The sequence below is a fragment of the Pygocentrus nattereri genome, chromosome 16 (genome assembly GCF_015220715.1).
Source record: "Pygocentrus nattereri isolate fPygNat1 chromosome 16, fPygNat1.pri, whole genome shotgun sequence".
NCBI classification, from domain to species: Eukaryota; Metazoa; Chordata; class Actinopteri; order Characiformes; family Serrasalmidae; genus Pygocentrus; species Pygocentrus nattereri.
Window position 1 is genome coordinate 8467315 of NC_051226.1, and position 27275 is coordinate 8494589.

Genomic DNA, 27275 nt, shown 5'->3' on the forward strand with positions numbered 1-27275 from the left:
AGTCTGACGAACGCCTTCACTTTGCAAAGAACCCTTTAATCGTGCAAGGGGATCTTTAGGTGTTTATGATTCTATATGATTAGAAATGTTTCCATTGCCTTTATTAAAGAACTCTGACCACTGGATAGGCAGCCATTTGATCATTCTTCAATCCACTTAGAAACATTTGTTTCACAGCTGATACCGATGCACTGCACACAGAATATCTGCAGCAAAGCACAATTAAATGAGAATAACCTAGCCAGGCTGATTCAAGTTAACCTAACTAAATCAAGAGTAAACAGAACCTGAAAAGTACCTCCAGCTAAAAAGCAGAGTACTGAAACTATTTCAATTGATTAGGCCTTTAAGTTTGAACCTATTAAGTAACTTAACTGTTTTTTTAGGCCATATGTTTGCATGATATTTGAAGCAAAGTCAACTGATCTAAGTTTACAGTGTATTGGTCTATTCAGCAAGTAATTTAAGCACAATACTCCTAGTTAACACACTTGCACGCTAGAGTGTTGATATGATGGCATTGAGGCTCATTCACTAACCATTCTTGCTTTTTCTTAAGACCTTTCTCAGGAATATATTACAGAAAAAACTTTGGAAGATATTGGTGAATGAGGCCCGTTGTGACCACTCACACGCCGAAAACCTTCTCCCTCCTGAGTGACTTTTGTCTTGCTACATAATCATGGCAACAATATCTAACAAACTTTCAAAAGTCAATAAAATCAGACAGACTAATCAATTATCCAGTGCATAAATATCATACATATCATTAATGCATCCCACATTTCCACTATATTTAAACATTTTTAAAAATACGTGGCTGGTATGGAGCTTATAACAACACAAACTTAAAAAAGGTGGTTCTATAGGGTTATTTAGTAAAGAAAATGGCTCTATATAGAACCGTGAACACTCAAGGAACCCTTTGCATGATTATTTCTTTGCATCATTATGGCTCTTCAGATTGATGGAGAATATAGAACAATCTATAGCACAGAGAACTTTTTGAGAGAGAAAAAAAGGGCTCTTCTATTGTTACAAGCTTGACATCGTGACAATAGCAGAACCCTTTTTATATAGAACCGTCTACCGCACATTGTCCATCAGTCTGAAGAGCCCCTTCATAATGCAAAGAACCCTTTAATCATGCAAAGGGATCTTTGCGTGTTTATGGTTCTATACACTGTTAAAAACAAAGGTACTATGCAGGTACATGATTCATTCCTCAAGGTACAAACAATGTACAACAGTACAACAGTGGTTTTATTACATGAGCTTTTCCTAGTGGAAAAGTAGATATTTGTACCTTTTCATAAACAAACGTTTTAAATCAGAACATTAAAATAATAAGCCTGGGGGCGAGACGGGGTGTGTGGAGTCATACAACTTAGAAAATATACTTCAAAGCATTCTGGTGCAATTATGTTCCCTGACTAAAGGTACTGGGACGTACCCCTGAGGGTACCACCACAGTGACAAGAAGGGTACTGCCCCAGTGACAGTGTCATACCTTTTTTTCTGAGAGTGTATGGTTAGAAATTTCTCCATTGTCTTTACTAAAGAACCCTAGAACCACATTTCTTAAAAGGTAGAGAAGGAAATATCTCAATCAAAGGCTCTTCACTGGACTAATCCACTGCAGTGATAACAGTAATTATGATTTAACAACGGTGGACAGCAAAACTAAACAGTCCCAGAACAAAGCAAAGGCTTATTGTAACACTCGTGCAGTAGAATTGAGGCAGTCTTATATTTAAACAGCTGTGAGTCAACAGTGTCCCATCTCTGGTATGAGCTGTCTTCAGCACTATTTAACCAATCCCTCCAAACCACACAAAGTTGTCTGACCCAAACAGAGAAAGTAAGGTCTTATTTGAGTTCCCCCCCCCCCCCCCTGTCCTTTTTTAACACATCTTCATAAAGCTATGTGATGGGAGCTGAGCTGCTGACCATTATGCATTGATTACTGATTGGGAGTTTAAAGGCCATGGTTCAGAGAAAGGGTTCAACATGGCATTATAAATACAGTGTATCATGTGGAATATGTTTCAAATCACTGTGTTCGCATCCAAAAACCTTCCATCCCCATTTTTTTCCTCCATTGTTATTTATTTATATTTTATTTTTTAACATCATTCAAAAATGACAGCTGCCCTTTACATTGTGTGAACACGACTTAGAATGAACTTGGAATATCCACTAAAGTAAAAAATATTTTTTTGACCTACAAAATAACCAAAGCAGACAGACAAGGTTTTCTTATGATAGCAAATATTAAACTGAATGATTCATTTGATCCAAATGAAAGTACCAGATCACACTATCTCATTAAAAAACGAAATACACAAAAAAGAAAAATCTTTTCAAATAAAACAAAGAAGCTGCTGCCACTCTCAGAACAACCATGACCATCTCAGAGTCCAAATCTCACATAACCGAATATGTTTGGAATTTTTTTGGATTGTAAGAAGCATAAAATGCAACCAGCTTCTAAGACTGAGCTTTGGAGGTATGGAAAAATATCCCTGCAGATTTATTTGAAAAACTGAAAGCAAGTGTCCCAAAAAGAATAGAAGCTGTAATGAAGGTAAAGACTAGATGCTCTAAATACTAAAATAGTTGTGTAATTCTGTGCAATTTCCTATTATATATATTTTTGACTTTTTTCTGATGCTGATAAATGAATAACTTACGTACATAAGCGTCAATTTGACTGAACATGAAGGTTGGATTTTTGCACAATATTACACGTTTCATTGTCATCAATAGATGAACTGATGTCTAACGATTAAATGTACAGCATCCTATGGTTTTAACTGTCCCTATGTGTGAAGTAATAGAGATTCTCCAAGAAACCTCCAATGTCTTATCTGACACCAAATGTTTTCCATACATTATATGCAACTTTCGGATGTGCCTCACTACCACTGCACTATTGTAATATTTAAATGGTGAATAATACTCCTTTCTAGGTTCTCCACTCAAAAAATGATTAAGGAAGATTTATAGAAGTCTTGAATGTATAACTGAATGTATGTATATAACTAACTGCCATCAGAATACCACATGCCAATTCCACAGGATCTTTAAGACCTTTTTTTATTGTACAAGTGTGTGCCAAAAAAGCATTGTAAGGTCTTTATTTTGATACCTTATTATGTTTTAGCTCTTGAAGAGTCCACCATGCTTGTCAAGTGTCTTTCATACAGCTAACGGAGCAGCTCTCTGCATCCCATTCAGCGAGGGAATCCAGTTCATCATTGAGCACAGCAGAAGTCAGTCCTGTCATTTATCCTTTTTGCCTCCTACATCACAAACAGGCCTCTGAGCCTCACAGCAACCAAGCCCTGACAAATAAGGAGAAAAGAAAAAGTCAATTCAGCTCTGAAGAGAGCTCAGGTAACTCAAAAATGGTGTCATTTTGAATGTGAGTGTGTGTGTGTCTGTGTGTTAAAACAGGATTTGATGTAGCATGGTTATGCTGAAGATCGACTCTGAGCACAGACTGCTTGTGTCAAGCCATTGCACTCAGATCGATACTTCTTCGGCACAAACACACAAAATAAAAGCTCATTCTTGGGCTCACGAATTCTCCTCTGCCTTAGCAATCTGCATTGACGGCAGAATTGAGCGCTCTACTAGGTGGATAATCAATGAGGCTAGGGGTTCAGATCTACTGATTCACTCCAACTGTAGGTTCTTTAAGTATTAAAAAAGATGAGTTTTATTCACGAGGAATTTCAATGCAAACCACCAATAATTATATGCAAAGGTTCAGAGCTGAAATCACATGCAAAATTAAGTGCACAATCTCTACTTATTTTCATATTAGAGAAAAAATAAAACATCAAATGTGCCATAACCTTTGTACAGAACATATTTGTTGTGATATTTCCCCCCAAAATATGCTACATTCAACAAATAAACCACAATTTGCATTAAAATGTGCATAAGTGTGTTCTTTGTTGAGTATGTATTACTTTTCCTTAGAAAATCAACACTTGACCAAGGGTGCCCAAACCTTTCCATATGACTGATATTTGATTATGTACTTATTGTATTCCAGAAGAGCAGAATGTTTAGACTATTCTGTTAAGATTTTATTGCATTTGTGACCTTATACAAATAAATGTGATGGGCTTTTTTTCTGCAGTGGTAATCCAGGTCTATTTAGGCCTAATTTCTGCATTTTATAAACAATTTTGTTTATAACCTTTACCTGCATTGGTGTCAGCATCGGCAGGTACATTCGTGAATATTACATATGTCTAATATCGGTGTTAACCCACAATTGCTTTATCAGAGCATTCTTACAAATAAATTTCATGTTGTTACTATTTCACTAAGCATGCACAGTTCCAACTGTCCAATTTGCCCTAAATCCAAAGCTACTCAGCTAGTATTTAATCCTGGAATAGAAATTAATCCATGTATCTATTCTTTGTTTTCCTGTCAGGATCCTCTTTTTAATTTGCCACTGGTGCCCTTTTGTTGACAAAGGTAAACTGATAGCAGTTAAGGAAAGGCAGCACTCAGGCTTGTTTTAGAGGCTGAAAAAAGGTCTGTTGACCCTTCTTAGATTGAATTTAGCACCATGCGGGATAGCAGTTGTAGACATGATGGATTATTGTAATGACCACCTCTATGGCCTTTTTGTCATGTTTAAATGGCAATAAATTTAACCTGGAAGAGGGCAATTTAACAATGCAAAGCGGAGAGGGAAAGGTGTGTTTGAGTTGTAAATAAAATGCACCTCATTAGAGATGCACATATTAAGGTCTTGCTGAACTGCAGGATTCAGACTGTTAATATTTAATCTGCATTAAAAGGGGTCCATCCTGTCCCACTCCAAGTGTTAAACGAATCACTACACAATAACCACACAAATTCACACAGTACTTATCTTCTGTGCTACAAGGAAGGTAAACGTGAAAAATGCCAGTGCGGCAGGTGAAAAGAAAGCCTTTTGTAAAAGGGATTGCTCGGTAGACAGTAATAAAATGTTACTGAAGCAGGGTAAAGAATGGCTTGACTGAGCTAGAGTTTACCTTCAGCACTATGTTTGCCTTCAGACAATTTGTCATGGGGTGGAATCAGCAGCCTTGGAAGATGGCTGATACGGGACATGGTCTTGTGAGAAGCGCCGCAGCTGTCGTCATTTAAGAGGTTGCTGGTCGATGTGCGGAGGTATGAGTCTCCATTGGTCTTATCTCTGCCCTGCTCCATTTTAAAACACCAGTGATTGAGTAGAGGGGATTAGACCCTCAGGGCACCTTCTCTCACACTCCCTTACTCACTTTCAAGCACATACACACAATCGCTGCCACATAATATGAGAAAACAGCAAAGCAAAAAAAAAAAAAAAGAAAAGAAAATTTGTAAATTTTATGTGAAACGGACAAATACAAATGGTCCAAAATAATAAACTCAATGTATTGACTAAGGTTAACTAATACATTAACAACGATTTATTCTTCTGCTAAAAAGGTCTGGAGGACATGAGGAGAAAATTCAACCAATTTCTAAGGCTAAACTTTGGAAGTGTGGAAAAATATTCCTATAGATTTTGTTAAAAAACGATCTCTCCAAAACAACGGAAGCTGTAATAAAAGCAGAGCTTAGATATACTTAAAAAAAAAGAGGAAAAAAAAAACATTTAGTTGTAAATTTCTGTTAAATGGTAATTTTTACTTTTTTTACTCATGCTAAAAAAAATTATAATTGCATTTAATGGTTGTTTAGACTGTAAGTTAACCAAATGAAGTGTCTATGATTATTGCACAGCACCACAAATAAATAAATAAATAAATAAATAAATAGAAATGGCACATTTAACAAATTGCAAAGCATGCTATTGTACTCTGGCCTTTGATAGTGAGCCAGTGCGGAGAGGCTGGCTGATGACAAAGAAAGCGAATGAGTGAGACAGGTTCATCTATTTGATGATGGACAGTCTATAACAGCATGTAAATGAAGTAGCCTGTGCCAACACACCAGCACTTTCTCTTTATCATGAATAAATATTGGTGGTTCTCACCACCTAACTTGGGCGCTTGCTCTCTCACAAAGCTTTGTCTTGCGTTACATTCCATGCTTCTTGTTGCTACACTCAGCGTCTTTATAAAAGCCCTCAAACGCTGGAGAAGGGAGGGATCCTTTTATCAAAGAACAGGTTAGGTGGTAAACACCAAGTCATTAACCTTATGACCCTAATGAATTTAAGGCCAGAGAAACACTGCCTTGCCATCTGATTGTTTAGGAAAGAAATTCCCAGGAGCTTTGGAGGTGTCAAATAAAAATGGTGTCATTTAAAAGATTTTAGCCCAACACCAACACTGACAGTTGTTAACCTACATAAATTCCCCTTCACAATTTGTATTACAGCCCAGGGAAGCTGCTTTCTGGTTAGGCAGCCTGGTGCTGGCTACTGTTAAACAGCCATGTATGTTTATAACTTTACAGAGACAGAAAGAAATCTTAAAGTTTAATCTAAGTTAATGTAACCAGATTTTATTCCAAGTCATTGTGGACATTTTCTTTTAGGGATGCACCGATTACTTTTTAGGGCTGATACACATTAAACAAATATTTCCAGTATCTCTACCAACAAACGTCACAATATGAGTAACATTATTAGTTCTTTACTGGGCTGAACTGACAAGAATGAGATGCTTATTTATATAAGATATTAGTGCTACATCAAAAATAGGGTGTTACCAGCTATTGAGCACAGTGAACTTTCATAATTATGCTGCAGCATTTTGGCAAAAGTTTGGGTGCCCCTGCTCAAATTACATGGACTTTGTTGATTAAATTAAAATAAGTACACTTTCTCTATAGAGAACACATATCTGCACATTTTAACACAAAATCACTGCACACTGACTTTGAATTTAACAAATTGGAAAAAAAAATAAAACATAAAATGTGGCCACAAATGTTATGGTACATTTAATATTTTATGTTTTATTATTTTTCAATATGTTAAATTCAACAAATAAACAGAAACTGGGCACTAAAATTAGCAGTAATTTGCCTGGAGGTGTTCAAACAATGTGCATGCACTTACCTGACTCGTGTAATTTATATCACAAAATTGCAACACATTTGCCCACATTAAAATAATAAATTGCCTGACTGCCAGGACCATTTGCTTATTCAGATCTTCGTCCGTTCCTCATGAAAAGTTTCTCAGGATGTTAAATTCAGTAGATAAACACTGCATTACAACAGGCAGAAGAGTGTTCTCTTTAGACGACAATCAACAGTGCCCAAAGTTTGCATATGACCGTAAGTTAAAGTATCAAGATTTTATGTTGGACCAATTCTATTGATCCTTTCCTTCCGGAAGGTTCCTACTATGTTACACGTTCAATAACAGTATAACAGTGCAACGTTAACATATTTTGCTTCTGATGTGAAGTTAAGTTAATGTAACAATATTTCATCACGAGAAAACGTGGACCATTTGTTAAGTTAAGGGCCGTGGGATCTCGACGTGGCCGTAACGATACAACTCGTCAAAGTTTAGATAGTTAAGAACAGAATATGATCTGTTTTGCTGAGAAAATTTCAGGCACGACAGGACATAAAACAAGGGCAAAAGCAGGGGACACCAACACAGTCCACTAAGAACATGATGAGACAATAACCGGTACAACTGTGTGAGGAGCTGTGAGCTGTGTGAGATTGCTAGATGTGACCTAAACGGGCAGACATTTTCAGAAGCTGATTTGAAGCAGTGTCTCTGGTGACAGAGCGCTGTCTCCTTCACGCTTTGGTATAAATGGTTCTACTGTCAGGGGGGAATGGGTGGAATAAACTTCACTCTCCAATCCCCAGGCCCATTTAAACAGCAGATGAAAAAGTGGACGGACAGGCAATACATGTTACTCCTCCTTCATTCAGCTCTCGGCAGCTGATAAACAAAACAGCAAATATCCAGTGCATTTTTGACAGCCACTTTTCACCTGTCACTCCACATAAAGAGACAAGCATGGACTTCACACATACACAGCTTTCTCTATCACTGTTTCTGACACCAGCCTCCCCAACGAACCTCTATTTCCCATTCTGCATAGTCTCTCTCTCTCTCTCTCTCTCTCTCTCTCACTCTCTCTCTCACTCTCTCTCTCTCTCTCTCTCTCTCTCTCTCTCTCTCTCTCTCTCTCTCTCTCTCTCTCTCTCTCTCACTCTCTCTCACTCTCTCTCACTCTCTCTCTCAGACATGCATGCAGGATTAATTCCAGCGAGCTGCTGAAAATAATTATTGCATTATAGGAGCGGTAATCATTATTTAGAACATGATTAAATATGTCTCCATCTATTGACTTCGGGGGCCCTGTGATTTATGCATTTGTTTAGTCAATAGTCTGATGTAAATGATGTAATTAATTATAGATGGTGGTGTCAGGTCATTGATGAAAGGAAAAAGACACGCCGCTCTCATGTGTGACAGATGTAAAAAGGTTGGATAAGAGCAGTTGAGGGAATTCCTCTGTCCCCAAATCTATTTCTTCATCCTTTCAATCCCTTGTTCCTTTTCCCTCCTTTTTTTCCACCCATCTCTCTCTCTCTCTCTCTCTCTCTCTCTCTCTCTCTCTCTCTCTGAAATGCTTGCCATCACAAGTGATATGCGTCCGTCAGCGGGCTTGTTCATCATTCTTCTCATCAAATTGAGATTGGAATGGAAGGCGCAGTCGAGCTCTCCGAACAGAAACGACAGAGACGGAGAAACGACACAGAGGAGCAGGCAGTCGTCAGCGGGGAGGGACTTTTCATTTACAGCTGTGTAAAAATTAATGCGTTTAAAATGAAGCTAGATGAGCACACATCTGTTCCAACCGTTCCTCCTCCGCTCCGTTATGTAGCGATCCGGGGAAATGAAGTGATGTCATTGGTACAAAGCCTATGTTCTACTCTAGGCAGTTAGCCATATGAATTATCTCAAACACAATTATATTACACATAATCTATGCAGAGTACGAAAAAGAATTAAAGATCCTAATCATTTACTTCAGAATTACACTCTTAAAAATTAAGTGCAATGTCATTCAACTATCTTACAATGTGTGTTTCTTTATAGGAATATTCCAGTGTTTTTCAACCTAATCTTTGTCTACCATATCAGCAAAGTACGGCAACAATAATTTAACTGATGTTCCTTGAGCTTAGAAAAGAACAACTAACCTATTGCATAAAGACACCACACACTGACATCTATTGCAAGTGTGTTTTGAGCCCACAGGTTTTCTATGCACAGGTGAAAGTGTCTAAATTACTGTTGATGGTAAACGACATACATGCTACAGATTCAACTGATGAAAATATGGATGAAACTTACTGCACCATGCAAAGTTACAGACTTATTTCATTACTAGTCAAAACAAGGTTTTATCAGCATCAGAAGACTCAAAAATATCATTTCGAATATTTCAGTACTCAGTGTGTCCACTCTCTGCATTTAGTAGAGCTTTGAGTCTTTTCAGCACACTTGCTTTCAGATTTTCAAAGAAATCTGCAGCAGTATTTTTCCACATCTCCAAAGTTCAGTCTTAAAAGTTGGTTGCATTTTCTGCTTCTCATGTTTCAAGTAAAACCAAAGACATTCAATGATGTGGAGATCCGGATTCTAGGGTGGACAGGGCATTACTCTGAGAACAGTATCAGTGTAGTTGATTTGCAAATTTTCTTGTCCATTTCCTTTTCTCAGTAATGACTTTTTGGCTACACATCCTTTCAGACTCATTGTGTTGAGGTGTCTTCTAACAGTGGAAGGATGAACAGAAACAGAAATGGATTTTCTCACATCTGAAGCAAGAGTGGAGCTTGAATTTACATTTACAGCATTTAGCAGATGCTCTTATCCAGAGCGACTTACAAGAAGTGCTTTGTCTATCTAGAGAAAGTATCTTTGCTAGTTACCAATAGGTTAGAGAGAAAGACAGTCCTGAGCTCAGATACTGCTAGAAACAAAGAGTCACTGTAGATACCCAGAAAAAAGAAACACAGAACTCTGTGCCATGCAGCGCCATGCAATACAACACAATACAAAACAATAAACTACAAAACAGAGTGCAATACAATAAAATATGATTTTTAAAATTCATAAAATATGAATTTCTCAAAGATGCAAGCTTTATGTACTGTTTATCTGATAGTGACAGTTTTGGTGGTCTACCAGGTCTCACATGGTTGTTAAGAATCCCACTTTCTCTACAATTTTAACGGTTTTTAAAATCTTTTTTCCCCCTGTGACTTTCACCTTCTTATTCAAGTGGATTGCTTTTACATCTTATCTCTGCAGAAAGATCTGTACTGTACCTTGAGTACACCTTTAAAGAACCATGCATTAAAAGGGTCTTCAGTGATCAACAGATCAAAAGATACTCTTGAGGCATCACTCTAAACAACCATTTTAAAAATTCAGGTGCCAAAAAGGAGTAATCTATGGAGTGAGTTCATAGAAGAACCACTTTTAGTTCCTTTCAGAACCTTCGGATGTATGGTTCTGTAATGAATACTTCGGCATTTTTCAACATGTCCATCTGCTGTAACTGTAGCATTCAGTCACTTACCATAATACTGACAATACTAGGAACAGAAAACACACCAAATCAAAACAGACTGTCCATTGGCTTCTATTAAAAGTGTGATTGGGTTAATGTTTTTTTTTTTTTTTTTACTAAGTACAGGGAAAAAACGTCTATTGTAAGCAACGATTTATTAGGAAAAAAAACCATCCATTAGAACTTTGGTTCAGAAACCAAAGCTGGTTCTCCTACGCCATTGCAGTAAAGAACATTGTTGGCACTTTAAGAGTGGAAGAGTCATCCTCAGCCGACTGTTTGAAGGATTAAGTGATATTGGAAAATTGAGTTTGTACACTCCCGCCTCCCACAGTGGAGAAGAAGTGTCATCCCCAAGTGTCACGTGAGTCTCCTCATCCCTCCCTGAAGCTCTCTCTGGTCTGCTTCATGACTGTCTCCCACTCTGAAGGATCATTCGGTCAGTGCTTGGTCTCACTGGGAGGTCAGAGGTCATGTGGAGTCCCTCGTCAAGCTCAAGAGAAGTAATTTCCATTTTAATGTCGCTCTCCTAATCTATCAAAGATGCAATGTACAAGACACAAAGGCATTAAGTGATCTTCATATATCACCGAGCCCTTGTGCTTTCACTCCTATAATCGTCACTATTGCTCTCCATATCTCACTATCTATTGCCCCCAGTGCAATAACAGAGCTACTGGGCCATAGCTGTCAGCCTCTAAGGAGACTGGAATTTGCAGTATGTTTCCATTCACATTGCATGCGCTTCTTGCCGCTGGGGGAATGAAAGAAGTTAACCCCATCCACTTAGCTGTGTGTCAATAATCTGCTCATTTGGGATTCCTCTAATGGATCTATATCCTACTAAGATGTTATTCACTAACCCTAATCATTATTGTCATCCAAATAGCAATGTCACTATGACTGTTAGGATCATAAACATGTAAAGACATCAAGTAAGATATAAAATACAGTAAAAGTCTGCAAAAGTCAGAGACCATCCTTCATTTATGTCATTTCCATACAACAAAATACAACTTCTTCATTTTTCAGTGCCAGGAAAAAATGCAGAAAGCATCAAGAAAATCACAACAAGCCTCAACAACTAAATATATCATTTTTTTCAGTATTTAGTCTGTCCATTCTTTGCCTTTATTGCAACTTCCATGCTTTTCAGTAAACTTGCTTTCAATATAAAAAAAATGTTTCCATCTTTCCAAAGTTTAGTGTTAGACGTTGGTTGCACTTTAAATGCATAAGACCGAAACACTGTGGAATCAGCCTTATTACATTAAACAACATGCACAAGCCCACAAACCAAATAAAAGAAAAACAAACTTCTCAGGCACACCAAAATAAAATCTGAAGAAAAATATTAAAGGTTTTTTTTCTAACATCAGGAGCGACTGAAGATTATATGCAGAGTATATGTTTTGAGCACAGCCAATGTAGCAGAAAACTGCTAGGAGCCCATCTGGATCACGGTCAAGTTGTGCCGCTGTACATGCCATGTCTGGGTGACTGCTCGCCTGGCCCGCTGCGCACCATCATTTTTCCCTGTCAGGGACACTGGGGGGTGGAATTTGCGGAGGAACCCCACCATGGAATGTTTATATTTCATAAACAAAATGATGTTTTCACCATTGGCTGCGATGGGTGGTTCCAGTTGCTGAATTCCCCCCAATGCTTGACGTAGATTATTAATGCGCTCCAGTAACTGTTAATTTCACTTTGGGGGAATGATTTATGGGCAGGCTAAGAAGAGAGGCATAATCTAATTGAGATCAGAATAGCTGTTTCTCGCATATTCACAGCACTGCCATCCAGATGGGGCACTATGATTAATGCCTAATGAGCAAATAATCCATGAAATTAATAAAAACAATTCTTCAACAACACGCCTCACTTTAGAAGGAATAAATAAATAAAATCGAGATGGAAGTGGTTTTGTCATGTTTTTCATCACCCTTTGTGTGCGCATGAGTGTGTGCGTGCATATGAGAGAGGGGGGAGAAAGAATGGCTATTGCTATGAATAATCAGACTGAAGAATCATGTCGCACTCGGTCCAAGATTGGATTATCTGCTTGCTTGGTTTACAAACACCACAGAATTTCATCCACATCTAAATGCCAAAATTTCAAATGCCGCTGAAGCCAACCATAAAATAAACCGAACAAAATTACTCTCCTATGAAACAAGCTCTTTTCTTAATAGCTATGTTTCACATCTCACACAAAAAAGGTTCAATGGGGATTAGATTTTTTTCTGCTTTATGCATTTTACACATCAATATGCATAAAGAAAACAATAACTGAGATGGCAGATGTTGAGAAAATTATGTAAGAGCAGATTTGAATACAGAGACATGAAAATATATTGCCAGAGCCACAGATGGTTAAACTTAATAAACAAAGTGCAATTCTTCATAGCTACGTTTAAGAACAGACAGGCAGGGTGGACAAGCTTTAATACATCACTACTATATTACATATTATATAGTATATGGTAATTAAAAATCCACACAAAAGCAGAAAGAGAAAAATATTGCAAAAAAGTAAAACCTGCATTACAACTGTGCACGCTTGTATTAAGACACTGATATTAATGTCGGAAAGATTTATAATCACTAAATGCTGACATGTTGCCAAGCCATTGCCAATATTGATTTTTATATGATGGTGTCATCTGTAAGCATTATAACATACAATACAGCACCGTTTGCTGAGCTGCTTAACTGAGAGCCATTGAAAGCACTGGGTACTTTTTATTCCACTAATGCTTCATTAGTGAAATGGGGTGTTCCCATCATTCAGCTGGGCTGCTAATGAGGTGCAAGCTGAATTTGGAGAAACAGAAAAGTCTCCTTATACTATTACGTCAAGTTATTTATTTGCCTAGCAGCAGCCTACACCATGCAGGCCTGCTTAGCTTACATTGCGCATAGAGTATCACTGGTTTATACAGCTGGACGTTTGCCTTCGAGTGCTGGGAGGTGTTAGAAGTTCCCACTGGCTAAGTTTCCATTCTTGCTTTTTATCAGCGCCAACTTTTACTTGTCAGATATTTGAGGAATTGGACTTTTCTTGCCAGGTTTCCATTTTGTGGCGAAAGCGGAACTGTCCCCCACCCATCGCAAGGAGAAGCTAAAGAATCTGCCTATGCAAACGATGGTACATGCATACGAGGCACGAGAAGATACTACACCGTGATGATGTGTTAAGTGAAATGTGCCATAAGCATGTGCCATTTACTGATCACACTATACCACTATCTTCTGTCTGAATGTTGCCTTTGTTATGGGTGAGCAGCGTTCAGAGAACATGAACCTTTTTCAGCTTGCTTAGAGACCAGCCTGCATCTCCCACTCTATAAATACCTGTGAATTAGACTCGACACTCTTTAACTGACTGGCTATAAATGAGAGTGACTTTAAGGTCACAAGACTTTACAGACCCATTATAATGTCCCTGTGAAAGACCTGCTGAATAAATTTTGCAAAAAATTGTGCAAAATATTGCAATGTCAGGCCTGTAGGCTGCAGTGCTTAAAACAACAGTCACTGTCCACAACACATAATTCTTGCAAAATAATTTATTTTAGGTGATTATTACAGTTTTTTAACAAACGTTGGCAAAACTTACCAAGCAAAGCAAAATATTTTTGGCCGGCAGCTGAGAACGTAGAAACTTTCAGAAATTTCCTTCAAAGATATTGTAACTTGATTGTCTGATTAACTGAAAGGAAAATATTGGCACTACCAAAAAAATAAATCAATTTAGATGCAAACGCTTATTAGGTAAATGGTAACCAAACATGTTTTAAAGAACATACAAATCCACTTAATTAAAAAAAAAAGAAATATATAAATAAATAAAATCACCATTCCACTTACAGGTTAATAAATTCAGGACTACTGTTGTATTTGCATGTACGACTTCTACCATTTCAATTTTCAAAAGATCTATTTATCCTATAAAAGGAAAAATATAAAATCTTGCTTAATAAAAACGAAATCTCCAGTTTCTATGTTTATTTAGCTTCACTTATCCCAAAATGACCACTATGTTCTACAGTTGTAAGTATTGAAAAAAGCAGGTCAAACATTTATTCAGTTTCCACCCAGAAGCCATCTGTAGGCTACAGTTCCAGACTTGTAAAACCATGAGTAAGAAATAACATCATGAATATGAAAACATGTCTGTTTTTCCATATTCCACAAACTGTTTACTTTATGTGTATGATTTAAATGCAATTTTAATCTAATACACTCCAGACATTTTCAATGAATTTCTTAAACATATGTTTGTCTTCATGTTTAACATTAGTAAATTATGACAGTCCTCATAAAAAATGTTTTTTTTCTGAAATCACATCATAAAAACTGGCATGACGTCCTTAAATACTGCGATCTCAATAAATTAGACCTGAAATTTCCTGAGGCTCTCCGAAACAGTCACACACAGAAGAAATTACCTTACATTCTCTTTTATATTTGACTTTAAGAGCAGAAACGGACAATTTAAGTGTAGTATGTAAGCTACTGCATTCACGGTGCATTTATGTACATGAGATTTTAGCATGGGGTCTCTGCAAGACAAGACGGATTGATCCATAAGCTACTAATTCTATAATGGTTTGCTTTAACATTGTCTGGACTGCCTCCCTCTAACCCATTTTCATTATAATTTCTTCATCATTATATTATATATTTCCCATCTGGGCTTTACTTGGCATGGTAATTTAATTACCAATCTTCAGACTCAGTCTTTACCCCAAACAGCATTGTTCTCTTCATTCCCCAAGACTTCTATCAGGCTGTGGAATTAAGCTGAAAGCCATAAAGAAGGCAGCAATAAAAAGGGCACAACAAAATAAAAGTTGATTTGTCTGTGCTCAAAGAGAAAAAGACACATGCATATTCTTGCCCACTCACTTGATTTTCCAGCAGTCTGTCAGACGAAATTGGTGTACAGATTAGTATTTTTTTATTTTTTATTTTTATCTTGTTAGTGCTTGCTGAATTTTTTTCTTCTCTTTAAGATGTATCCATGTATGTTCTCCAACTTTTTCCAATTTTCGCGTTTAAAGTGGGCAAGCTGCAAAAATGAACTTCATACATAAACGAAATTTTTTAAAAAGTAGTAGATACATTTATATATATTAAAAACTTAAAGAACAAACGATAACGTAACCACAGCAAGAACCAACAAAGGATAAAACAGGGAACAAAAATGTCAATGACTACTACTTACCATCATTATCAGTGCTACATACTATCATGTAAAAGGCTTTCACCATCTCAGTAGTATTTTTTAAATGAATACTCATGTGGGTCAAGTTTCCTTTTTCTTTCATTTTTTTATGTCATATCCAATCTATTGTGTTCTTAAAACATTTAACAAAATCCCTCTAGTAATCGCCTTATTTCTCAAACGCGTTGGTAATCTGATTACTGTAGAGTGGATTAGTATTTTTCATGACTTTTTGGCGTTAGGAGGCTAACCCCTATCCAAGCCATGTGCAGTGAAAGGTAAAGGCAGGAGGGGATTTAGGCCCCTTTACCAGCTACTACTGCTGTGAAACAAATTGTTACAAATTGTGAATTTTCCACTTTACAGCATTACAAAGGGACCCCATTGAGCCTTTATTCACAGCCCTGACACACACTCACAGCAGCAACAGGAAGCTATGGCGGTGCTTAATGAACAATGCAGCTCAGGGAATTATCTGAGTGACAAGCATTGTTGTGAGATCAGACCAACAGCACGGCAGAGAGAAACCTCAAGGAAGAAGGCAAAGAACTGAGAAAAGTTTGATTGCGAAAAATTAGGCCTTTCACAGTTATTGCATATATAATATATACATATATTATTGCATATATTATCCATAATTCCAATTATTGAGCTGTTCACAACTATTAAAGCAGATCATTTTCAATATTTTCCACAGTTGTCAGCCTTCACAATCATACGATAACACTTCAATGAATAAAATGTAAACTGGTTACATTTTAATCAACAGGGTTGGGGCAAATAATGGCAAATAGACAAAGCGGAAAATATAACTATGGAGACGCAATCAGTCTTACTAAAACAACGTTATTTCTAACTGACGTGCTAGAACATGTTTAAAGGGCAGCAGTGAGCAATGTTTGTTTATTTGAGCGTGAGCTGTGTCTGCTTCATGCTTTAGTACTTTAATAGCTGCATACACTGAACAAAAAAGTCAATTAAACTGTTAACTGCTATTTTGTATATGGCAATTAATTGTCATGATCATGACAAGCCTGTGCACAACAGTATGCAATAGCTGGAATTACTGTGAAGAAGCTGAGTAAAACGTATTATAAGACATTAGCAACATCTATGAAAGAAGAGCAAATTCAGTGGCAGAAAAAGATTTAATAAGTTATACTCAAAGTTTAGCTGAAGAAGCTCTAACTTTCATTCTGAGACTTTTAATCTACTGTTTATTTATTTGTCATATGACTACACTGTAGTACAACACCATGAATCAGCCACAACTCCAAAACAGCCTGTTTTTCTTACAACAATGTCTGTGTGGTTCAGCCCCGAACAGGTTAGTGTTTGCACTCACAGCTGTCCCACTAGCCTGCAAGAATTGGCCCTGCTTGTGAACAGACACAACTTGTGTAGTCTACAAGTGCCAGAGGTGAGAGAGAGGCAAGACCCAGGAGAGCTTGATTTATGGCCACACTCACCAGAAAATGGTCTTTTATGTACCTAATCCTCCCTGGGAAAGTTGGTATACATGATAGAAAGTTGTCAGGTCCACGTAGATAGGGTGAACAAAACAAGGCTCAAATTGTGTCGCCCCCCCCCCACCGTCAATTTGCTCCCAGGCTATAATGCTATTTTCCCATGCTCGCCAAGGCCCTGCCGTTTGCTTAGGGATGTCGCAATTGGGTGTTAATGCCTCTTTAGTTATGTCACCCCAATCTGCAGAGCAGCTCCGGAGGCGCCTCTGTCTCTCTGCTCTCAATCCAGGACTGTTTCAGATAGGGAATTTCAGACCGTGTTACCAGGAGGTCAGGAAAGGACAGCTTAGGAATCTGCTACTTTCCACAGAAGAATCTAACTAATGCTGCTTCACTCGTCTTTCTCCATTCATTCATTCCATCACTACGTATATGGATGTTAAAACTCAGACAGCACCTTGCGTTTATTTAATTTCCAGAGTCCAATTCCAGTATTCCAATTTGTCTTTTCCACCATCAGGTAAAACACATATTTAACACAACAAATATATATAGTATGGATTTTAGTATTTAGTGTGTCCATTCTTTGCTCCTACCACAGCTTCTATTCTTGCTTTTAGCATACTTGCTTTCAGTTTTTCAAAGAAATATATAGCGGTACTGTGCTACACACACACACACACACACACACACACACACACACACACACACACTACAGTGACGACATGGAAAAGATTAAAAATAATTACAGAAGAACTAAATATTTCTTTGAAGCATTTCTAAAATGTGCACAATACAATATGTTCAGACCAGGTATAAAAACACATATTTCTCCATGTTCACTCACTGATAGAAGGACAGCATAACTTTTATAAATATTTCTAACCGTTTATATTGTTAAGTCCTCACCATTCCATGTGTAATATAAAAACCGTACCTCATGTGCAATAATCTATGTGAATTTCAGGCAAAATATCCTTACAATGTAAATATCCTAGCTTTTTATTTTTAACTTTTTTTTTTCTTTTTTTATTTCTTTATTTTGTTATTCTTTGTGAAGGATAGAGTTCATATTTTTTATCTTATTTTTTATGCTTAGTTTTAATATATATTGTCTATATAGTAACAAGTAACAAACCGTAAAAAACTTTGTTAAGTAGTTAACAAAGTTAAATACTTGCCTGTTAATTCTCTTCTGTTACTTTTTTTTTTCGTTGCTGCTCTAACACTGAGAATTTCCCCATTGTGGGACTAATAAAGGATCATCTTATCTTAACTACGGGTCAATACAGATGTGTTATAAATTTATAGCTGTATGTGACAGGAATAGACCTCCAGTTATAATAGGTCTGTGCATTGCTCTTACCCAAAGACACCAAGATGAACCCTCTCTGGAGGCTCAACTCTTGACCCCTAGCCACAGCAGGACCCTGCCCAGGGCACCAGACTGCCACTCACTGTCTCTGAGCAGCGTAATGGCCCTCATTTCAGAGGGATTCTTCTCCAGTGTAAACAATAAGCCTGATGCCTCATCCACATTCTCCTCACACACTCTGAGACAGGTCCCAGCCTAACCTGTTCCACCAGGATAGTTGACCATTGTGTCCATAGCCAGGGAGGTCTTTCAGTGGAAGGAGATTTTATTATTCTATGCATTTATTAAATGAGCAATTTGAGCAACACTTTACATTGGACTCTGGCCATCTTTCCATTAGTTTGCAATAGAAGATCAATAGCTTATAACAATAATCTAATTCTTATCACACTAGATGAATAAGCAAAAATTATCCTGAGTTTAATTTCAGTATATAAATGCCAGAATCAAATGGTGCCATCTAAAACACTCCATTATGTTCTTTGAGACCAGTAGATAGTACATTTCATTTGATATATGTTGCTGTATAAAGGTTTTAGATGTATTAAATGTTATGCAGGACTGCCTGTTCCTGCAGATATTCTTCATTGCAAACAAGCTACACTGGTTTTGAGAAGGTACTTGGTTTACTAATAAACATAGACCAGTGTATTTGCGTTGAGTTAAATAGATTTTCATTTTTCTTTGGCAGACAAATAACAGAAGTGTCTTATTGAAGATTTTTTAGAGTTTATCAGCTTGGGGCATCAATATGCTTTAAATGGGCACATACAAATCAAACAAAATGAAATAAAAATCAAAATGAGACAACAAAACGGAAAGTAACTTATCAGGGAATTAATAAGCAAGAGCTATGTCTGTTGTGTAGCATCACAAAATATTTACCTTAACAGCGTTGTTCTCCTGTCCTGCAAGCTTTAAAGGTCTCACTCACTATTTCACCATGTTCATCTTCACAGTGAATCACCACTTGTAACTGGAAAATTGGAGCACAGAACATTATGTCAATCCTTGCAAAAAACATAAAGGTCACTCTGACAGAGTATCAGACGAGGTTATTTACCATTCAGGACACAGATTTAGGTCACCGTAGAGTCAGAATCTTATCAAGTCCACCTAACCAGAATAGAGACACACACGCTTAGTTTTCCTGTACATTTAGTCAATAGGCATGTAGTTAAAGTGGTAAATGGGCTAAGGCACAGTACAGAGTGTTTGCTGGTATCTCTAGGAGTCATCAAAGATTTTCACTGTTTTATAGCCACCTTAGCAATAAATAACATTATGAAAAATGTGCAATGAGAAGAAGGACCTTAACCTGATGAACCTGAGGTTCACGGACATTTATTACTGCAGTACGCCTGACAATGTGACAGGGCTAAAACATTGATTAAATACACATCAACACAACTTTGGCAGGAGCCTATTTAATTAGTGCAGCCTCATTTAAAATGTCTCCCCCTTTAAAAGAATTTCATTCTTTTATGTATATACTCTGTTCTTCAGAGATTAAATTAAGGCCCTACAATGTTGATGGCGAGCGACCTCAGGTGGAACATTTGACCTCTGACTTTTGACAGAAAGAAACGTCTGGGACACTGGTCATGCAGTGAGCCAGAGTAAAGAGAGCCAAGAGGTCAGACCAATGCACTTAAGGCCTGCTTTCTCCACCGTCTTACCTCAGTTTGCTTGGGGCCGCATCCTTTGATTTGGCATTCAGATCAATACATTTTCAAAGATTGACTTCATAAGTAGGTCATAAGAAGCATTTTAGATATTAGCGCTGGCCGGAGAGAGGCTGCTCCAGAGTTCATGCTCTGGCCTCTCACTTAAGCTCTCACCCCAGCAATAAAACACAGCAAAATATACATGAATCATCCAAATTCAATAGGCTGCTGGAGAAAAAGAGGGAAATGGACAATAGTTCCTGCTATGGACAATGGTTAAAATCCAGGAATTTCAGCACTGCCACATTTACTCAGCTCTTTCTTTTTCAGTGTGCTTATTGTTATGTTAAGCCTAATGTTTGCAAGTATATACCTTTAAAGGCATACACTGAAAACACAACAGTATACCTCTATCAGTTGAACCAAACAAAAAACAAATAAAAGTAAAATAATGGGTTTTTTTTCAAACATATAAAAGGAAAGGGGCTTAATTTCTCCCTAAAACCTTTCTTTGTAGGGTGTGCATGGCAAAAGAGCATTTTCCCAAACTGTGATGATGTCTAAGTTCACTTCATCATTTTTCATCAGGCGCAATATTTAATGCTGTTAGTCGGAATGCACTAGTGGTCACAGTGAAAACCCTGTCAATGGCCACATGCGTGTGTCTCTCTCTCTCTCTCTCTCACACCCACACAGCTGCTATTGAGTGAGCTGTCTCTGTAATGGAGTGACGAGCTGGGGAGAGACACCCCCTGAAACACATTTGGGTAATATGCCAGGGCAGTCCCTGTTTATCATGTGATGCATTCATGGGCGGGCGCGGTACATTATGTACATAATTCACTGCTTACATTTGTCAAAACATGGGTTTGTATGAGAGCTAATGATCCGCATGAAATTAATGACGCTATAAAAAAGAAAAATCCACCGTTCATGCAGCCATGACAGCATCCACTGGACTTGATAAAGCGTTAAACGACAGAGAATTAAGGCAGAGGAGTAATCAGGCCCTGTGCGCCTCTGGCCCCAAAAACATACAGCATCGAGCCAAACATCCACACAACGAATTCTACTAGGAGTCTGTCACACCTGATAGCTGATTGCCACACTGAGATCATAAAGCACCACTCGCCTTCTCATATCTCATGCTGGTCCTTATTGAGTCACATAACATCAGGAAAAACACAACACCGGAAGAAAACAATACAGAACAATTAGAAAAGATCATTGCTGTCATATTAAAAACCTTCTGACATTAAAATGACTGTTGCACTTGACATCGTGTGAACATTTCACGATGAATAGACCATTAAAAATGGTCCGACATTACTTGGAATAAGACATTAACATTAAATTAACTTCTTGTTCCCCTTTAAAATTAGCATTTTGAGATGCAAGGTATAGTTATAACTGTCACGCTATTTACGAGCAGGCCTGTTTGGATGCATTAGTCACAATTTGACACTTTTTGCACCTTCCTAAGCACATATATTTGAATACACATTAAAATACACTCAATTATAACTTGAATGCTCCCGTTATTCTGCAAACTTGGAAGCAAGTTTCAACTTGGCTGAAACTTCATGTCCTCTAAAAGCCGTAAGCCCATAAGAGGCTGTACATCCTCTAACAGCACCCCCTCCACTGACATCACTATCGCTGAATGATAGGAGTCGACAAACCGGCTGCACTGCTTTAATTTCATTAAAAGACATAATACATTCAGAGTGCACTTTATCACCTTTTTATTGTCTCTTTAATTCATTGCACTGCTACTCTTTGTGGCACCCATAACTTTTCTCCTGGTGAGTGAGGGCTATGCATCCTGCCATGTGATACAGGCCTAAATGAATGTATAATAAGGCTTTGATTTCAATGGCAGGCCAGGCCTCCACAGCAAGCCGGGGAGAAATCTATTACTTCACTGCCATTTTCCTAAGTGTTTGTACCCCGCCATGACCCTGCCACTTTATCTGTTGGTTTTTATTTTCAGAGTGCATGCTGTCCATATGTTACTCTAATAGTTGCTATAATTCTTGCCCGATAGGGCTCATGTTTTATTGGTCTGGGATAAAAAAAAAAGAAGAGGAGACAAGAATGCATTTTAATAAAACCCCCTTTAGCAATACACTAATGGGCTGACACTGATGTATTTGCATAGAGATGAATTATACTGGGCCGGCTTGACGTGACTTTTAAAATATGATTGAGGAGGTTATTATTGCTGCACTATGATACATGTTAACAGGTTATTTTAGCACAGCTAGTGCTAATAAAATTCAGAACAAAAGACTTGGCCGATGAGGGCAGTTTTTTCATGGCTGGAGTCACCTACTGAAGGTGCTCATTTTGTCATTATTTCTCCAACCTTATCCCCCACTCCCCCCAGCTCAAAACGAGGGCAAATGACAAAGTCTTTATAACAAACTGGCAACAGCAGGCGAGAAAAGCCTTTGAATGAGGCCTTAGAAAACTTTAGCTTTCTCATCAATCACATAGTTTATGGAGTATTTTTTTTTTCCTCCATAGTTGCCAACACCACTGACGCAAATGAACAACGAAGCTCCTTGCAGACTAGAGTAAGATCAAACTCTTTCCTTTGTTCCACAAACAAATAATACAAAGCAGATTAGTTTATAAATGCTTATCTCGGGTTATTTACCACAATCATATCTTCTGAATCCATCTGTAAGCCACTAGGACTGTGGGCTTTGACAGGGTAAGAGAGAGTATCATTAGAGAAGATTAGAAGAGATTATAAACACTAGAGTGTGTTCATCCCACCATGGGTGCCCAAAGCATCAGCCTACAGAGATAAGAGCCCCCCCTCAGACACTGATACAAATATCCCCTCGTGACCACACACCAAACACTAGCGTTTAGTCTCGAAAACCTCATCACCTGCATCTCACCCTCACCTCCACCTCCTTCCACATCCCACTGGATACGCAAATGATTAACCAAGTCATTCATTTGCTTAACAGATTAGGCTAACAATCTTTAATTAAGTTCATACAGCCTGAGCACATGCTCATTATTGTTCAACACGCCAGGGGCAAATAGATTGCATTCTTATATCATACAAAATGAGCATGAACTGTGCTGTTTTCACCCCTACTATGAGAAATGGAAAGAAAAGGAAAAAAATACCGCATAACAAAGTCTGACTAAACAGAAAACAACCCAGAGAGCCGGTCCTCTGAGGTGACCGATGAGACGGTTGCCGAGGTATTCATAATAGGGGATCCCAAGGTGCTCTTTATCAGAAGCCTCCAAATGGGCGTGAAACAGATAAGGCTGCAGGCATATGTGAGGCAGGATCATTTGCTGGGCTTGCAGCATCCTGTGACACACGGCCCTGTGTAATCTCTTGTAGTACATGTTCAACTGAGAACACATCAATGGGCTCTTTATCCAAAGCACACGAAAGTCACAGGCGCCTCGCTAAAAGCGATATCTCAGAAGTGTTGTGAATACGTGGGAGAAGAATCTCCACCATTGACAGCAACCGTAAAGAGGATTTTTAGGGAACTACTTTTCCTCACATCACCCATTATGTGTTTTAAAATAGATGTTTCAGACTCTTAAAACTACAGCAAAATAACATCACAACAAAAACAACAAATTATCACATGAAATTGTTATGAGCGTATTTGTAACCATTTCATGTAACAGCTTTCGGAGAAGCAGCTTTTAGATTCATCACCGCCACGATGAACATTTCTGATCCTGGTAAGTTTCACATTAAACCCTCTGAATGAATCTGTTTACACCTTAACAGTAAAAGTAGCAGGAATTTTTAGAAATCTGTGGAATTCCCCTTTATAACCTACAGAGGCAAAGTGATAATGTTCATAAAGCAAGCTATTATAAAAACTGCAGATCTTGCCATTTGAAAACTTGTGATTTTGATATAAAAAAATATTAATCTTTTAGCTATAACCCAAAGAACCAAAGTTAAATAGTTTCATCTGGAGCCGAATTAATACAGCTTTTTGCGATTACTGTGCCTGCACAGAAGACACGCGAAAACAGGTGATAAACTATGCAGGACAAGCCTTCTTCTGAGGGTTCAGAAAAGCAGGGTAGTTATTTTTCGACTAATTAACCTCACCTCCAACAAGTGTGTGATGGGACAGCAGCGCTGACCCAGGAGCATGTGGCCATCTGCAGCTCCGTGAGCGTGCCTGGATGAGTGCAGTCACCACACCAGCACTGCAGGCACCCAGCAGATGCTACAGCCAGTCCCCAAGGTATGCAGGCCATGTTCACCACACCTGGATCACACTGATGTATCACTGTTCCATTGGCTTCAGAGAAATAGCAGCCAGGAAAAGCTTTTTCAGCCATAAATACGACGTCTTCCAATCTATTTCATGGTCATTATAGTCAAAATGAATAGTGCAAATTCTTCAAACAATCAGATGAAATGTACTAATCATGCCAAAAGGATTAAAAACAAATAATCTAGTAAAGACAGCAATGATTTAACTTAATTTCCCATATGCAAAGTATGCACAAGATTAACAGAGAATCTACGTTTAATATGAGCTACAAATCCATTTAAGCATTAGTGGTTTTGACGTAAGACAGTATTATAGCAGTGGCCTTAAGTAGAAATTGAAAAGCAGCAGCTGCTAGAATGACAAGCAGCAGACCACAAGGACCCAAGTGGGAACATGATGCCAGTTACACTGAGAAGCTATCCGTTTAACATGACATTGCTCCATGTTCCTCCCATCTGAAGCAGTTACACTAAGTGTAACTTATAGCAGCACTATGAGTGATAACACAGGTCGACCAACGAGATGTGTTGGCAGAGGGGTTTGTGAACCAATATATGATAAACTGGCTTCATCTATTTATTCTCCTCGCTTCCGATTTTTCTTATAACTGGTGATCCCATCATCCATTCTATGGCAAAACAGATGTACCCCCAAACACAAGAATATTTAACAAGTATAATAAAGGAGAACATCTGTTGAAAACACAGGACTATTGCAAGAACATGTCAAGTTCAAGTTTGAAAGACTATCTTCCCTTTTAACACGTAACAGTAGTGAGTAAGGATGTAATAAAACACAAACTTTGAATTTCAGTTACAAAAACAAATGGTAGCGTCTCAATTCGATGCTCCTTATAACTCAGCAAAAATAAAGCACGGCTAAAAATCTGCCAAATGATCACGTTAATGTTATTACAATATGAGAACAACATTTTATAATAATGTAGTAGCCACAAGCTCATATATGTTCATAAGGAGTGTGACTATTTCTCAGCTCTCTATTTTGAGGGAAATAGAAAGCAACATTTTCAGGGGAGCGGGGGTCCACCAAGGAATGATTCGAGGAAAATCATATTCTAATTTTATATATATATATATATATATATATATATATATATATATATATATATATATATATATATATACATACATTTGTACTTTATCCTATATAATGTTTTTTGTGTGCCATGTGGCTATACAGACTCTAGCCGTAAGCTATAAGAGTAACTATAGTAAGCTATAAACTTACTGAATAACCTTTCTGAGTAGCCCTAAGAAATCAGGTAAAAGCAGGTACTTTGTATTTTGCTGGTTACTCAGTGCTGAGCAGACACAGCCCACTTATTGATGAACCGTCCTTTGGAAGTTTGGTAGATCTGGCTAAAAAAAAAAGTGGTATGTTTGGGAAATGCGGTTTTATCTGAAGATACATTTTAAACATTCTATACCATACTTTCGGTAAAGTGATATCAAATGATTTGCTGCTAACATCACACAAACACACCCCTGCCACTAGTGATGATCCCAGGTTAATCAGCCATGATATCATCCCATCAGGACACGACAGCATGTCCTCAGATGAAACAGCTCTAGTTACAATGTTAATGAGCATGCTAATATAGATATTAGAGTTTGAAGCAATCATAGATTAATTATTGCAGATAAGAGTTCATTAACTTCTCACTCAAAAGTAATTTGATACCTTATTGAAATCAGGTCATTGGCCTACATATGTAGCCAAATAAGGACAGATTCATTAGAATTTGACACGCTGAAGAATATCGTTACCTCCTCACTGCTTGAGCCAATGACTATCAGATAATAAGCATGACATGGGGCTGCCGGCGGTTAAACTAGTCATAAAGTCTGAAGTCGGTGGTGCTTTCGTGTGTTCGTGGGGCTAATTCAAAGTCCTGAGTGTGGACAGAAAGCAGACAGAAGCAGGGGCTGGAAAGGTGCAGGGAAAGCGCGCAGGGCGGACGAAAGGCGGACGGTTTTAAACGAAAAAATCTCTTGTCGACGTAGCTTCATGCTAATCCAACTGCCAGCCTGAGGCGGCAAGCTATTCCAAAAGCTTTAACGGGTGAGGCACCAGCTTTCCAGCCTGACTGGCGAAATAAACGATTTCTCTGTGTGAATCTGCGGAAAAAATAACAGACATTTTGGGAGAAAGGAACTACCTGCGCCGCTCAAACAGGCGAACACGCCATATTTCAGCCTGATGGAATCTTCTTGAAAGAAATCGCGCGCGAACACGTCACGTGCTCATTATTTTGAGGTTAGAGACCGTTGAATTCTGGGTACTCCGATGTATAGTGGCCTTCTAATTAAACTTGCTGGTCGTGTTCTAGAATTGTTTCAGTTTGCTGTAATAGACGTTCTAGAATGGTTTCAGTTTGCTCTAATAGACGTTCTAGAATTGTTTCAGTTTGCTCTAATAGACATTCTAGAATTATTTCAGTTTGCTGTAATAGGCGTTCTAGAATTGTTTCAGTTTGCTGTAATAGACGTTCTAGAATTGTTTCAGTTTGCTGTAATAGACGTTCTAGAATGGTTTCAGTTTGCTCTAATAGACGTTCTAGAATTGTTTCAGTTTGCTCTAATAGACATTCTAGAATTATTTCAGTTTGCTGTAATAGGCGTTCTAGAATTGTTTCAGTTTGCTGTAATAGACGTTCTAG

At 38.0% G+C, this 27275-nt stretch overlaps 1 long non-coding RNA gene across 2 annotated transcripts in view; it reads right to left on the bottom strand.

The window, feature by feature from the left end:
* The window catches only part of LOC108437167, a 62266-nt gene extending 35395 nt beyond the window's left edge, over positions 1-26871 (bottom strand). Inside the window, exons 1-4 of one of the 2 annotated variants that reach the window (XR_001858592.1) lie at positions 26775-26871; positions 19706-19758; positions 19528-19618; positions 3152-3347 (exon numbers count right to left, since the gene is read on the bottom strand). This is a non-coding gene — a long non-coding RNA (uncharacterized LOC108437167). Of the gene's footprint in view, positions 1-3069; positions 3348-19527; positions 19619-19705; positions 19759-26774 lie in introns of those variants that run through there. The other variant, XR_001858591.2, reaches the window with a different exon arrangement.
* Positions 26872-27275: the final 404 nt, after the last annotated feature.